The following is a 12,862-nucleotide window of genomic DNA, read 5'->3' on the forward strand; positions in this document are numbered from 1 at the left end:
CCCCATACCTCCCTAAAGGCTTTTTCCCTTTCCTTTTTATATATTCAGATTATACATTCTTGCAGAGGTGGCCAAAATTTCCCTCTTCCTTATCTAGAGTTTTTTCTCCCACATCTACAGTCTTACAGCATTTACGGTATTACTCACTTGGCAATTAATCAGGTGCTCATATTTTTAGTGTATATTTTATTGGCTTGTTTATATCTGGCATTATTATTTAACTTGGCATTTTTTTTTTTTTTTTTGACATTCAGCATTAACTAATGTGGACTTTCCTTGACACAGAAAGAAAGAGTATCATATTTTTCTTTGCATCTCGATGAAAAAATAATTTTGTTATGTGCTCTTCAAAGCTCTAGATTTTAGAAGGAAAAAAAAGGTCGGGTGAGGGGGCACAGTGAGCAGTACTCAGGCCTCCATTCCGAATCCAGAGAGATCATCGCCAAGTTCACTTAATCCATATTTTGGGGTTCGTACTCCTTGAATGTCTGAAACAACATTGTATACTTCTTTCTGCCACAGCACTGATCTGGTGCTTTTTAAGCAAAAACAGAGGTAGCAGGTTAATACTAGAATTAGACCTGAAGTAAGCATAATGAGACATGAAATCTTGACCCAAATTCTAGCAATAAACACTTGGGTAATTATGTACATGTAACTCAGCCTCTCAGAGCCTCAGATTGCTTATTTGGGAAATAATGGATTTGGGTTAGATTACCCTGAGGATATCTGCCCTTTCTTCTCTCCTCACACTCATCTCCCCGAGCCACTCTAGCCCTAGAATACCTAGAATACAGAAAGTGCTCAGTAAATGTCAAAAGGATAAATCCTGCTAACCTTGGCACAGTTGTCCAACTTTAAAAAAAAAAAAAAGCATATGTACACGTACACACACACACACACACACACCATACACACATATATATGTGTATATGATTTTTGTACTTTGATCTTTCTACTTGGAATCTAGTTTATGTTTAAAATCATTTACTTTAATAAATTCAAGATACACCAGTCAAACCAAGAAATAAAGAAAACAAAATATTCAAAGTGCTCATCACCAATTTTTCATAAATCATAGCTAGTTATCAAGGGAAGGGGCAATGGCACCGCTAAAATTCTTCGCATCTGGGCTGAGCCAGGAGGAATGCCAACCAGATCAGTAATAACAGCCTCCTGAGTGGGGAAAAATGAAGGCTGTTCAATTTTGTATTCTGCTCATTTCTATTTTAGAAGAAAACAGTTGACACTGTCTCATTGAAAAGAAAATGCACTCAGATTTCATCATCAAATAGTATTTATTATTAATCCCTGGAGGGTGTATGGGGCTGTGCTAAGCATGCCAATTTGCCTGCCACCTGCTAGTGGCATTTTTGTGTGTCAGAACCTGGTCTCCTTGCTGTTGACGCTAAAGGTGAGAAAGAGCAGTGACAAAAAGATTTAAGGGATGAAAAATAGACTTTGGAGGAAAGGTCACAAGAATTGCAAAAGGTTAGTCAGAGAGGAGAAGGCAAAGGGTTGCTTGGTTACTGTTTTGCAGCTAGGGATGGTTTTCAGATGGTGCATTATCTATGAGCAGGTAGCCTCTAACACTACAGAATATCAAACAAGAGGGAATGCATTTAGATTAAGCAAGGGAAATGTTGATTTACCAAAAGAAATGGACTACTCAGAGAGGCTGTAGAAGTTCTATCCCTGGAGATGTTTAAGGGAGAATGGTGATTCACATCTCTTGAGGGAGGGACACAGTGAACCCAGTCTGTCTGAAGGCAGGACTGAGAGCTCTTAGGTCATGATGCTGTAGTTATTCTAAAATGATTGCCTTGATTTCCAGGTTCAGGGATCTCCTTGGTGTGGAACCATCACTCTGGCAATACAAAATCAGGAAAGATTTCACAGTGAAATAAACATCTGAACTGAGCCCAAGATCTGACAAGTGGAAATACAGAGAAAGGCAATTCTAGACACACCAACAAAGGCACTGAGACACTGTGTATATGGGATAAGTAACACTATGCCTTATAAGCAATGAATCAGACTTTGAAGTTAAGAAATGTATTATTTGAATCTTAGCTCTACTGTGTATTAGCCTAGGATAAGTCCTTAGTTTCTAAACCTCAATTTACTCATCTGTATAACAGAAAAAATTAACTTACTTTTACAAAGCTATTGTCAGGATGAAATGAGAAGTGTAAAGAAGGCACAGCACGGTGCCTGGCACTCAGTAGATGCCTAATAGATGGTATAGTGATAATGCTAATGGCAGTTGTTATTACTATAAAAATGAAAGCAATTCAAGTGGGAAACTGAATGTACGTAAAAGGATAATGGAAAATAAGGCTAACGCGGGCCTTTATGCAGCTCTATATGTTGTATGTGCCCGACAATGAAATTCTCCTACTTCTCTACATCGATCAAAAAGAAATTCCACGAATCCCCTATATGAAGTTAGTTGCTTCATCCTCTGCTCCCAGAGCATGGTGAACATGCCTCCGTTAAAAAGCTTAACAGAGAATTTCGTGTTTTTGCATGACTGTCAGCTACATGAGGACAGGCATGAGTCTTGTTGAGACTCGTATCTTAGCACAATGCTCAGAAAATGTCTGCTTCGTGAATGACCTTGCTCTTCACTTCCAACTTCCTTTAGTGCTTCCTTTATGTAAGGAGGCAAAAGAAGTGGTCACCTTTTGACTTTCTGCAGCACCGCTTGGGAGGCCTGGGAGGAAGAAGATCATACACTGGGCTGGACTGGCTTGTGCCTGCCATGAACTCTTATGCCTCTGGTGTCCTTGGTGTTCATAGTGACCTTGGGCTCATGGAGTTACAACGGGATGCTAAGTCTGGCACTGTATCTGCTTAGTAAACCAATGAGTTACATTTAATGAATTTTAACTGGAAAAAGGACCCCTGGAATGAAGTGACCCCATTCTATCTTTTCACTACCTGTGCATTACCCAGCATGGGCTAGTGCCAAATACCATTGCTACTTGAGAACATTACATAGTGAGCCACGTGGACGGTCTGCTCTAGTAACATGAAAGACCCAACCCCAGCATAAAAAGGTTTTCTATCATTTTAGAAATTTGATTCAAAGCATATCTATGACATACCAGAGAGAACCCTATACCTGGGTTTGAATATGGCTTTGTCTGTTAGTTCTTTGGCCATTCGAAGTCATTCATCTCTCAGACTGTCCTTAGCAGTGAAAGAATAATCATGCCTACCTTACAGGGCTATCACAGAGATAAAGACTTCTGTTTATCTGTGTTTTTCATTCATTTATTCATTCATTTTCTATCTGATTCATGAAGAAAAAGTAGCAATGTTTTTGTGATAGTTTGAAAATTATGAGATTTATATGTAAGATATTCTATTCAAGAGTCTTAAAAGTCTTTCTATAAAGGTAATTATCATCTATTTTTATTAATAAAGCCTGAAGAAAGTGAGACTGTTAAAAAAATCCAATACTCGATAAGTAACCAGCCTATGAATCACAACAATAGGGTGTAATTCCTTGTCCTCACACAATTTAAAAGTGAACTACATCTTAAAAGAATAAAAATGTAAATCACTGTATCTATTATGATCTTATCCTCTTTCAATACTATGAAGGATTTTACACTGCTGTGGGCTTTTCTATACAGTAGTCAATAACAATACTTGACTGAGAGCAGCGGCAGTCTTCATGTGACTATTTCTTAACCACCTAAATATTATCCAGAAATAAAATGAAAGGCAGATACAAATCAATCAGCAAATTGGAATGTGGATATCGGCAAAACTTGAGAGCAGCAATTTTGAACCATTGGCATATTAATAGTAATCAATTCTATTTCGTGATATACAGGAAGACTTCTTTCTATACACACAGTGCAGAGTGCAGCATAATTTAGTGAAAAGGTAAGAGCATGTGGAGTAAGGTTAAAAAAAATCAGTTCCCCCTTTTTTGTGGCCAAATTATTTGATTTAAGTCACTTACTTCTGACACTCAGTTTCCTGTAAACTGTAAACTCTAAAATGAAGACACAATACTCATCTTGTCTACCCAGGTTATTGTGAAAATCAAACGAATATATGTAAAAAAATCAGAATATTTTCATGTCTATATCTTTACAATAGCTATTTAAACATTAAAAGCTAGATGATATGAAACTATGGGTGTTTTTTTGTTTTGTTTTGTTTTTTATTGCATTTTAGGTTTTGGGGTACATGTGAAGAACATGCAAGATTCTTGCATAGGTACACACATGGCAGTGTGATTTGCTGCCTTCCTCCCCTTCACCTATATCTGGCATTTCTCCCCATGCTATCTCTCCCCAACTCCCCACCCGCTATCCCTCCCCTATTTCCCCCCAACAGACCCCAGTGTGTGATGCTCCCCTCCCTGTGTCCATGTGTTCTCATTGTTCAACACCCACCTATGAGTGAGAACATGCGGTGTTTGATTTTCTGTTCTTGTGTCAGTTTGCTGAGAATGATGGTTTTTTGTTTTGTTTTATTTTTTGAGACAGAGTTTCACTCTTAAGCCCGGGCTGGAGTAAAGTGGCACAACCTCAGCTCACTTCAACCTCTACCCACCGGGTTCAAGAGATTCTCCTGCCTCAGCCTCCTGAGTAGCTGGGATTATAAATGCCCACCACCATGCCCGGCTAATTTTTGTATTTTGAGTAGAAACAGGGTTTTGCCATGTTGGCCAGGCTGGTCTCAAACTCCTGACCTCAGGTGATCCACCTGCCTTGGCCTCTCAAAGTGCTAGGAATACAGGTGTGAGCCACCGTGCATGGCTGGAAACTGTGTTTTGAAGTCACTAATAGACAGTATTAGCAGAGCAATATTTTTTATCTATGTGGGAAAAGTGCAAATGAGGAAATGCATGATGAAGCAACAATAACAACTTATGTAAGAATTTCTAGAATCTTGATGCTGACCATCAGACTTCTTCCCATCCTCCAGGTAATGACTTGCTTGGACCTTTTAGTATAGATGGCTCTTATATTTATCCTAGTAATTAAGCTAAGATTTCAACAAAATTAAAGCTAGAAGTCATCTCTCTGAGATATTTGAGTATTAATCTCCATCTTTCTATCTAGTGCAGTTTGCCATACTTGATTAAACATAGTTATTAGAAGCCCCTGCTAATTTTTTGCTTTTGTTTTAATTCGTACGACTTGAATAATCAAAATATCATATCCAAAATGATATGTATTTACATATTTTCTATATGTCCACCTATATACACACATATATAAAATACATATATTTCCCCTCTAAGCTTATACAATCTCACATTGTTGCTTGAAGAGTCTACCTACATTTACCACAACACAAGCTTGGTACCTTTATGGCCTGTGTTCTTAGAGACTACTAGGAGTTACGGCAGCAGGTGTTCCATGATATACATCAAATGTACAACCCTGGGACCTAAGTTTGTCCTATAAAATTGCACAGCAAAGCCATCACTTTGTGGAGGGATGGGAAGGAATAGGAACAACAGATGGGCAGAAAATAACAAATCAGGGTTAGAGAGCAGACCCTTGAGTTAAAACCTCAGGATCTCCTGGCACCCCTACTATTTTCTTGTGGTGGCTTTGGCACGTCTCCTTCCTTCCTTCCTTCCTTCCCTCCCTCCCTCCCTCCTTCCTTCCTTCCTTCCTTCCAGGTTGAGGAAGGAGGAGAGCAGAGAGCTCTGCATTTGAGGTGGGGGATTTGGGAGTCATTCACTGCTGCACTCAGATTAATTTTCCTCCAACTCTGTGCATCTTAGGCGGCAGAACCAGGACATTGAAAGTTGCCTACTGTTACTGGATTCTCTACCAAATGCAAAAACAAAAACCTCTCTGTTATAAAGAAGTCACTTTTCTCAATAGTATTTCTCTAACGATCACATATTGTTTCCCAGAAAGTGCTCCTAAATTATTTAAGAGGAACAGCCTGTCACCCCATGCATTAAGATTTGCCAGTGCAGATACAATTCCTAAAGTATATGCGATCTCATCCCTTTGGCTTTGGGAGGGAAACCGACAACAAAGGGATTTTTTTTTTTTTTTTTTGTCTGTTTGTTTGGAAGGATTGCTTTTATTTTTGCATGAAGAGAAAATGATGAGGATTGTTTCCTAAGGTGAAATTATAAATTAGAGAAATCGCCTATTTCCTCTAGCCTAGACTTGAGCTATTATCATAATATAATCAGTACTAAGCAAACACAGGAATAAAGAAAACATTTCATAATAATTAGTTGTGGACATTTTTAAAAGTGAAATAATGCTCTGGCCTTTAATCAGGGCAATTGCCTGCGGGTGAATAAAAAGAAGAGCAAAAAAATAGAAGAGGGTGACATTTCAGAGAGCCAGAATAGTGAAGAGGGAAACGAAGTGTCGGGAAAGATCATGAGACAAGAATACGGGGGGGAAACAGAAGACAGAATGGAATAGAAGGGAGGGGAAAGGAAAATACAGGAGGCGCGGGAGGGGGCAAGGAGAGAGGCAAACAGGGAAGAGATTGCAGGTAAAAATAAAACAGAAAAAGCCCAGGTGGAATTCATGCAAACTGTTCTCATCAACACTGCTACTCCCTCCTGTCACTGGAACTGTCAAACAGGCTCCGCTCGTAATGAAAGGAAAAATATTTTATTCAGATTTATTAATTTGAAAATGAAGCCCGCCTGTCGAGAGGGGGACAGTTCTTCTCAATCTGTCATCGTTGAACCACACGCTCCTGACACCGGGATTCATTTGTCTTGTCGGCTCTGACAGTTGGATTCTCCCAGAGCTCTTCCTAGTGGATCGCCCTGGGATTTTAAACCGGATGAAACACATTCCGACAAGGAACAGCCTCTTTATTAATGCAAATTACATGAGGAGGAGAGAAAAAAAGAGAGAAAGAAGAGAGACGCCAGCAGCCGCTGTGGTGTTCTTATCCCTGTATCAGTCATTTGTTATTTACATTTATACACATTCTTCAGTTTTAATAAAAGGAGACCCGGATTTTCAGTGACATTTATGGACAGTTTGTTTCAAAAAAAATGATGCCATCACTATAATTGTATGCAAAAAAAAAAAAAAAAAAAAAAACCTGCGCCGCGTTCCCGGGAGCCGGGGCCGCGCCTCCGCGGCGTAAGCAGGTTGCCGGCGCCGCCACCGCCCGCGCAGGGGGTCGCTCTCCCAGCCACCCGCAGCCCGCGGGGCCCGCCCTGCCGCCCGGGGATCCCTGAGCCCAGCCGCTCCCCTCCGCAGGCGCCCGGGCTGCTCCACCTGAGAGCCGCGAATCGGACCCAAAGGCCCTCGTCTTCGGTGCAAACCCCGGAGCTGAGTCGCCCACAGCCCAGGGCCCACTCACCCATTACTCACCGGTGGCACCGCGCCTGGGGCCTTCGGTACCTGGAGGAGCCCACGAAAATGTTTCAGTATTAATTTATGTTAAAATCAGAAGAAATAATAGTGGATATATAATAATGGAGCCAGCCTGGATTATATGTGTTTTTCTGCCAATGCAGTCGTAAAAGGTCATGTTTATTACTTTGTTTTTATTTATTTATTTTTTTCTTTTGAGATGGAGTCTCACTGTCTCCCAGGCAGTGGTGCGGCGGCACGATCTCGGCTCACTGCAACCGCGGCCTCCCCGGCTCATGCAATTCTCCTGCCTCGGTTTCCCAAGTAGCTAGGACTGCAGGCACACACCACCCAATATGCCTGGCTAACATGTTTATTACTTTTTTTTTTTTTTTTTTTTTGAGATGGAGTCTAGCTCTGTCGCCTGGACAGGAGTGCAGTGACGCGATCTTGGCTCACTGCAACCTTGACCTCCCGGGTTCAAGCAATGCTCTACCTCAGTCTCCTGAGTAGCTGGGATTACAGGTGTGTACCACCACGCCTGGCTAATTTTTGTATTTTGAGTAGAGACGGGGTTTCACCATCTTGGCTAGGCTGGTCTTGAACTCCTGACCTCGTGATCCCCCCCGCCTCAGCCTCCCATGAAGGAAGGGGTCCACGAAGACAAAAGGCCCAAGAAGGCCATGAGGCAGCCTGGAGAGCTCCTTTATACTCTCTAAGTTTTGAAATGTAAATCCAGGCTATGGATCTGCTTGATGTCTTCCTTGAAAGTGGGCGATAATGGTTACCATTTTGTCAGTTAGTCCCAACATCTTGCACAAGAGGCTGACCACGGTTGCCTCAACTAGTGAGATGAAGGACAGAGAAAGCCCACTCTGGGATTCTGGAGAGCTGGATTTGGATTCCAACTCAGTCACTGGATAGCGACGCAGCCCTGAATGTGTCACATCCAAAGCTTGGTTATTGCCATGCAAGAGAGCAGTAAGACTGGGGGATCCCTTAGATCCCCTCCCACTCTTCCACTGAATGGTTCTCAGATTCCTCAGTAGAATGACTAAACCTTATAGAATAGCATGGTTAATGATCTTCCTGTAACATCTCTAAAATTCTCCACGGCGAAGTGGAAAAAGCATAGTGTAGGGCCCAGAGACTCACGTTACAGTGGAGGATTAGCTGTTAGCTAAAGGGTAACCTTGGGCAAGTTGCAGTAACTTCTCCAAGTCTGTTTTCTGATCTGTACAAAGTGAAGGTTGGACTGGATCAATGATTCTCAAACTGGTCCCAAACCAGCAGCATCTGCACCACCTGGAAACTTGTTAGAAATACAGGTTCTCGAGCCTCTACCCAGTCCTACTGAATCAGAAACTCTGGGGGTGAGGGGGTGACAAACTGCACCTTAACGAAGATGTTTTGACATCGCTAAAGTTTGAGAACCACTGTACTAAATGCTAAGGCCCTTTGTAGCTCCATGACTGTGATTCCAAATGTGGTGCAGTTGTCCCTTCACATCTATGGTATTTAAATTACATTCCTATTTTAGGAATAAACTGAATAGATAAGCTTTGCTAGTTTCTGTGGGTTAGAATTTTTTTCTGCCCTAAAATTTAGGATCTTTATTGAAGAGTCATGAGAAGTTGGAAAGAGGTATTAAACTGGCAAAAGGTCACGCAGTGCTCGAATTTCTCTAAATGCCCTGCATGTAGCACTGGTTCTTTAAATCTAGATCACTATCTAAACATGAAACGTTTTTATCCATGCATGACAGCCTTAAAACAGGTAACTCCCTTCATTCTCCCTAAAAAATGTCTCTCCAATTAAACGAAAGGCAAAGACAAGACAAATAACCAAAAAGGCAATGAGAATTTCAGCGATGTATAAGGTTACAATTAAAAGAAGTAGGGAGAAAATTGTCTTCTGCCTAGTAAAGCAACACAAAAGACTACACCTAGCCAACAACCATGTGTAAAACAAATACCTGGACCAGTGCACATTCAGCATTAGGGTGTATATGTTTGTTTAATGATGTCTCCACGGTCTACAGAATTAATATTTAATAGCACTTGTCAGCAAGATTCTATACAAGGGTTTGTCTGCCTTTTTTTACCGCTTGTTAGTGATTGTGTCTTCCTGGGTTGTTGTTCTTAAACATTAGAATTACTCTTTGCATTGGCAGCAATGTTATTCTACTTTCAATTTTGCATTATTTGGCAGGGTGGGGGAGATAAGACATAGGTAAGAGAATTTAGAAGACCTTTAGTGCCGCTTCTCTTCTCAGTCATAATACACTGGGTGAAAGCGAGGTTTTTTGTTTATTGTTTTCACTAGCAGCACAGGATCTATTATATAGCGTGCACTCAAAAATGTGTGTTATTACTACTATTATCACAGCTATCAATATTAGCAAAGAATTGGGCTTGTGATAGTAGGCAGATGGTCGAGTTACGTATATCACAAAGATATGATTTTGGTTTGACTTTCTATCTCAAAGTTATTGGTCCTAATTCTAAATGGAATATCATACTGTGATATGAAAGAAAACACAATTAGCAAATTATATAGCCTAAATCCCATGTTGATGATTGGGAATGCTTTGAGATTTTGTTTGTTCCAGGGTATTACTACGTAGAAAGCACCCTGGACTAGAAGTCAGCAACTCTGGGTTTGTGATAGGAAAACTGAAGCAAGTCATTTTAATGCCCTGTCCTCTTAGCCTCCCTCAGGAGGCTGTCACAGCATATTTTACTATCAGAAATTATAGATGCTCGCTGGCTCATCCTTGTGCTTATTTGCTTGGTTACTTGCTTGTCTGCATTCCCATTGGAATGTGAGCTCCACTGAGGCAAGAACTTCGTGTTGTCCAATAGGTGCACCACGTCTTTCTCTCCCTCTCTTTGCAGGTATATATGTTAAACTCTTACAGATATTAGATAAATGACCGAATGAATGAATATACATATGTATGTGTGTGTGTGTGTGTGTGTGTGTGTATTTCCTGTGCCTGTGGCATTAGCACACATGAATATATACATATATATACACACACATATATATAGGTGTATTCATATTCATATGGGTGTGTGTGTGTGTGTGTGTATATATATATTTCCTGTGCCTGTGGCATTAGCACACATGAATATACATATATGTATACACACACATATATATAGGTGTATTCATATTCATATGGGGGTGTGTGTGTGTGTATATATATATTTCCTGTGCCTGTGGCATTAGCACACATGAATATACATATATATATACACACACACACATATAGGTGTATTCATATTCATATGGGGGTGGGTGTGTGTGTGTGTGTATCCATGTGTGCTACTACCACAGACACAGGAACAAATATGAGGGCTTTGGGCCCAGGCCAAGCTGGTACAGAACTTGATTCCCTCAGTAAACAGCTGTGTGACCTTGGACAGGGTGACAAAGGCAACAATGCCTACCAAGGAGGGTGTTATCAAGACCAGAGACAGTGGCTAAAAGTGTTTATCATTGTACCTGACCCATAGTAGGCACAATGTTAACTACTGTTTTATTTATGGTTTCAAATCAGCTGTACACTTAATTACACAGTCAGGTCTTCTACCTCTTTATGTATCTTAGAGTCTCTGGCACATTGAAGGACAAATAGTAGCAGCTTAAACACACGTTTGACTGTTGATTGATAAATTCAAGCTCTAAGCACAATGAAAAAAGTTTGTTATATTAACAACCCAAATCCACAAATATTTACCGAGTAAAGAGTATGTCAAGGAATTGTGCTATGGTTTTGTTAGTCAGACATTGGTAAAGAATTCAAAACAAAAAATCCCTAAAACTCTAGGAAATGAAAACCCTGCTTGTTGAGTCCATCCTCAATATTGAAAGCTTGGCTCCTGGGTACACAGTTTCTATAATTCAAGTTCAGGCTCATACTCAGGAACTTAACAAAGCACTGGTAGTCTTAGCAACTGTCAGAAAATAAATGTGTCTTCTGCTCCACTCCTATGTATAATTTGCACATACTGATTATTCATCTGCTCAAGACTGCCTGTGTTGTGTCTTTTCATCAGTCCAGCACCACACTCCCTTCCACCCCATCTTAGACCTTTTCTATCTTTACAGGCTTAACTGTGTTCCGTTTTAAGAAAAGAAAATAAATTAGTTTCCCAGGAAATCTACATGAGCATTTTCTCCAGAGAGGGTACCCCACTGAGAGCTACACAAGCCATGGCCATTGTTTTGTTAAATAGTAATAATAACTTAAAATGTGATGACAGCAGCTGATGCCTAACTGCAGGGTAAAAACCGGTCTGGTTAGCATTGCCTGGCAACCTATGGGTGACATCTTGGAGAATGTGAAGGGGTCCAGTGAGTCGGGAGGGGTCATGGCATCAGAATCGAGGGAATGGAAGGGTCACTGAGGATCCACAATGGTCTCAACTGATCTTACTTTAATTGTTTCAAATGGACCTGATCCTCATCTGTGAGATGCAATTGAAGGATCTGTAGGTCCATACATTTCTCAGTGCTCTTCTCACCTTTTTATGTTTATTTTTAAGTTTAAGAGATATAAGTACTTTGAAGAATATACAGATAATGTGAAGAACTGGTCAGGCAAGAGTTTTAGATGTGACGAAACCAAACAAACAAAAATCCCAAAATAAATTAATCCACCTTAATACTAAGGTTCAAACACTGAAATATCAGTGTGCTAGTCAAAATTTAGTTTGGCTTAGCCTAATCAGCCTATATTTGTGCAACATGAATAATATACTAAAATTTGTTAAAATTCTATCAATTATATTGGACAACTATAATGTGCCATACACTGTATTGCAGGCTGGAGATAGAGAGGGGGCATTATCTCTGCTCTCAAAGGGTTGTTACAGTCCTAAGGGGAGTAAGAGACAAACATATATTTGCATGCATTTGAAATTACTGTCCCAAATCAAAGTATATCATCTGACAAAGTTTCTGGCCATGACATTGTCAATGAATACACCAACCGTCCACTTGAAACTTGTACACTGTCTTTGTCCTCCTCTCTCTTTCTCCTCATAGCTAGACAATCACAGATCCTCCTGTATCTCAGCCTTGTCTATTTCTGCCCATTTCCTCTACTAACTTTTCAGATCAGTCTATACTACCTCTCGCTTAGGCTTGAGGAATAGCTTTCCCACTGGCTTGCTTCTCCTCTTACTACATTTTCAAAACAACAGAGAAAGGCAATCTTAAGCAGAAAGAACAAAACTGGAGGCATCACGTTACCCAATTGCAAACTGTACTACATGTGTACAGTGACCAAAACAACATAGTAATGGCATAAAAACAGACACATAGATTAATGGAACAGAGTAGCCAGCTCAGAAATAAAACCGCACACCTACCCCCATCTGAGATTTGACAAAGTTGACAAAAACAAGCAATGGGGAAAGGACTCCCTATTCAATAAATGGTCCTGGAATAACTGATTAGCCATATGCGGAAGATTAAAGTTGCACCCTTTCCTTATACCATATACAAAAATCAACTCAAGGTGG

This window comes from Aotus nancymaae, unplaced genomic scaffold (assembly GCF_030222135.1).
Source record: "Aotus nancymaae isolate 86718 unplaced genomic scaffold, 86718_ANA_hifiasm-v0.15.2.pri h1tg000108l, whole genome shotgun sequence".
Taxonomy (NCBI): domain Eukaryota; kingdom Metazoa; phylum Chordata; class Mammalia; order Primates; family Aotidae; genus Aotus; species Aotus nancymaae.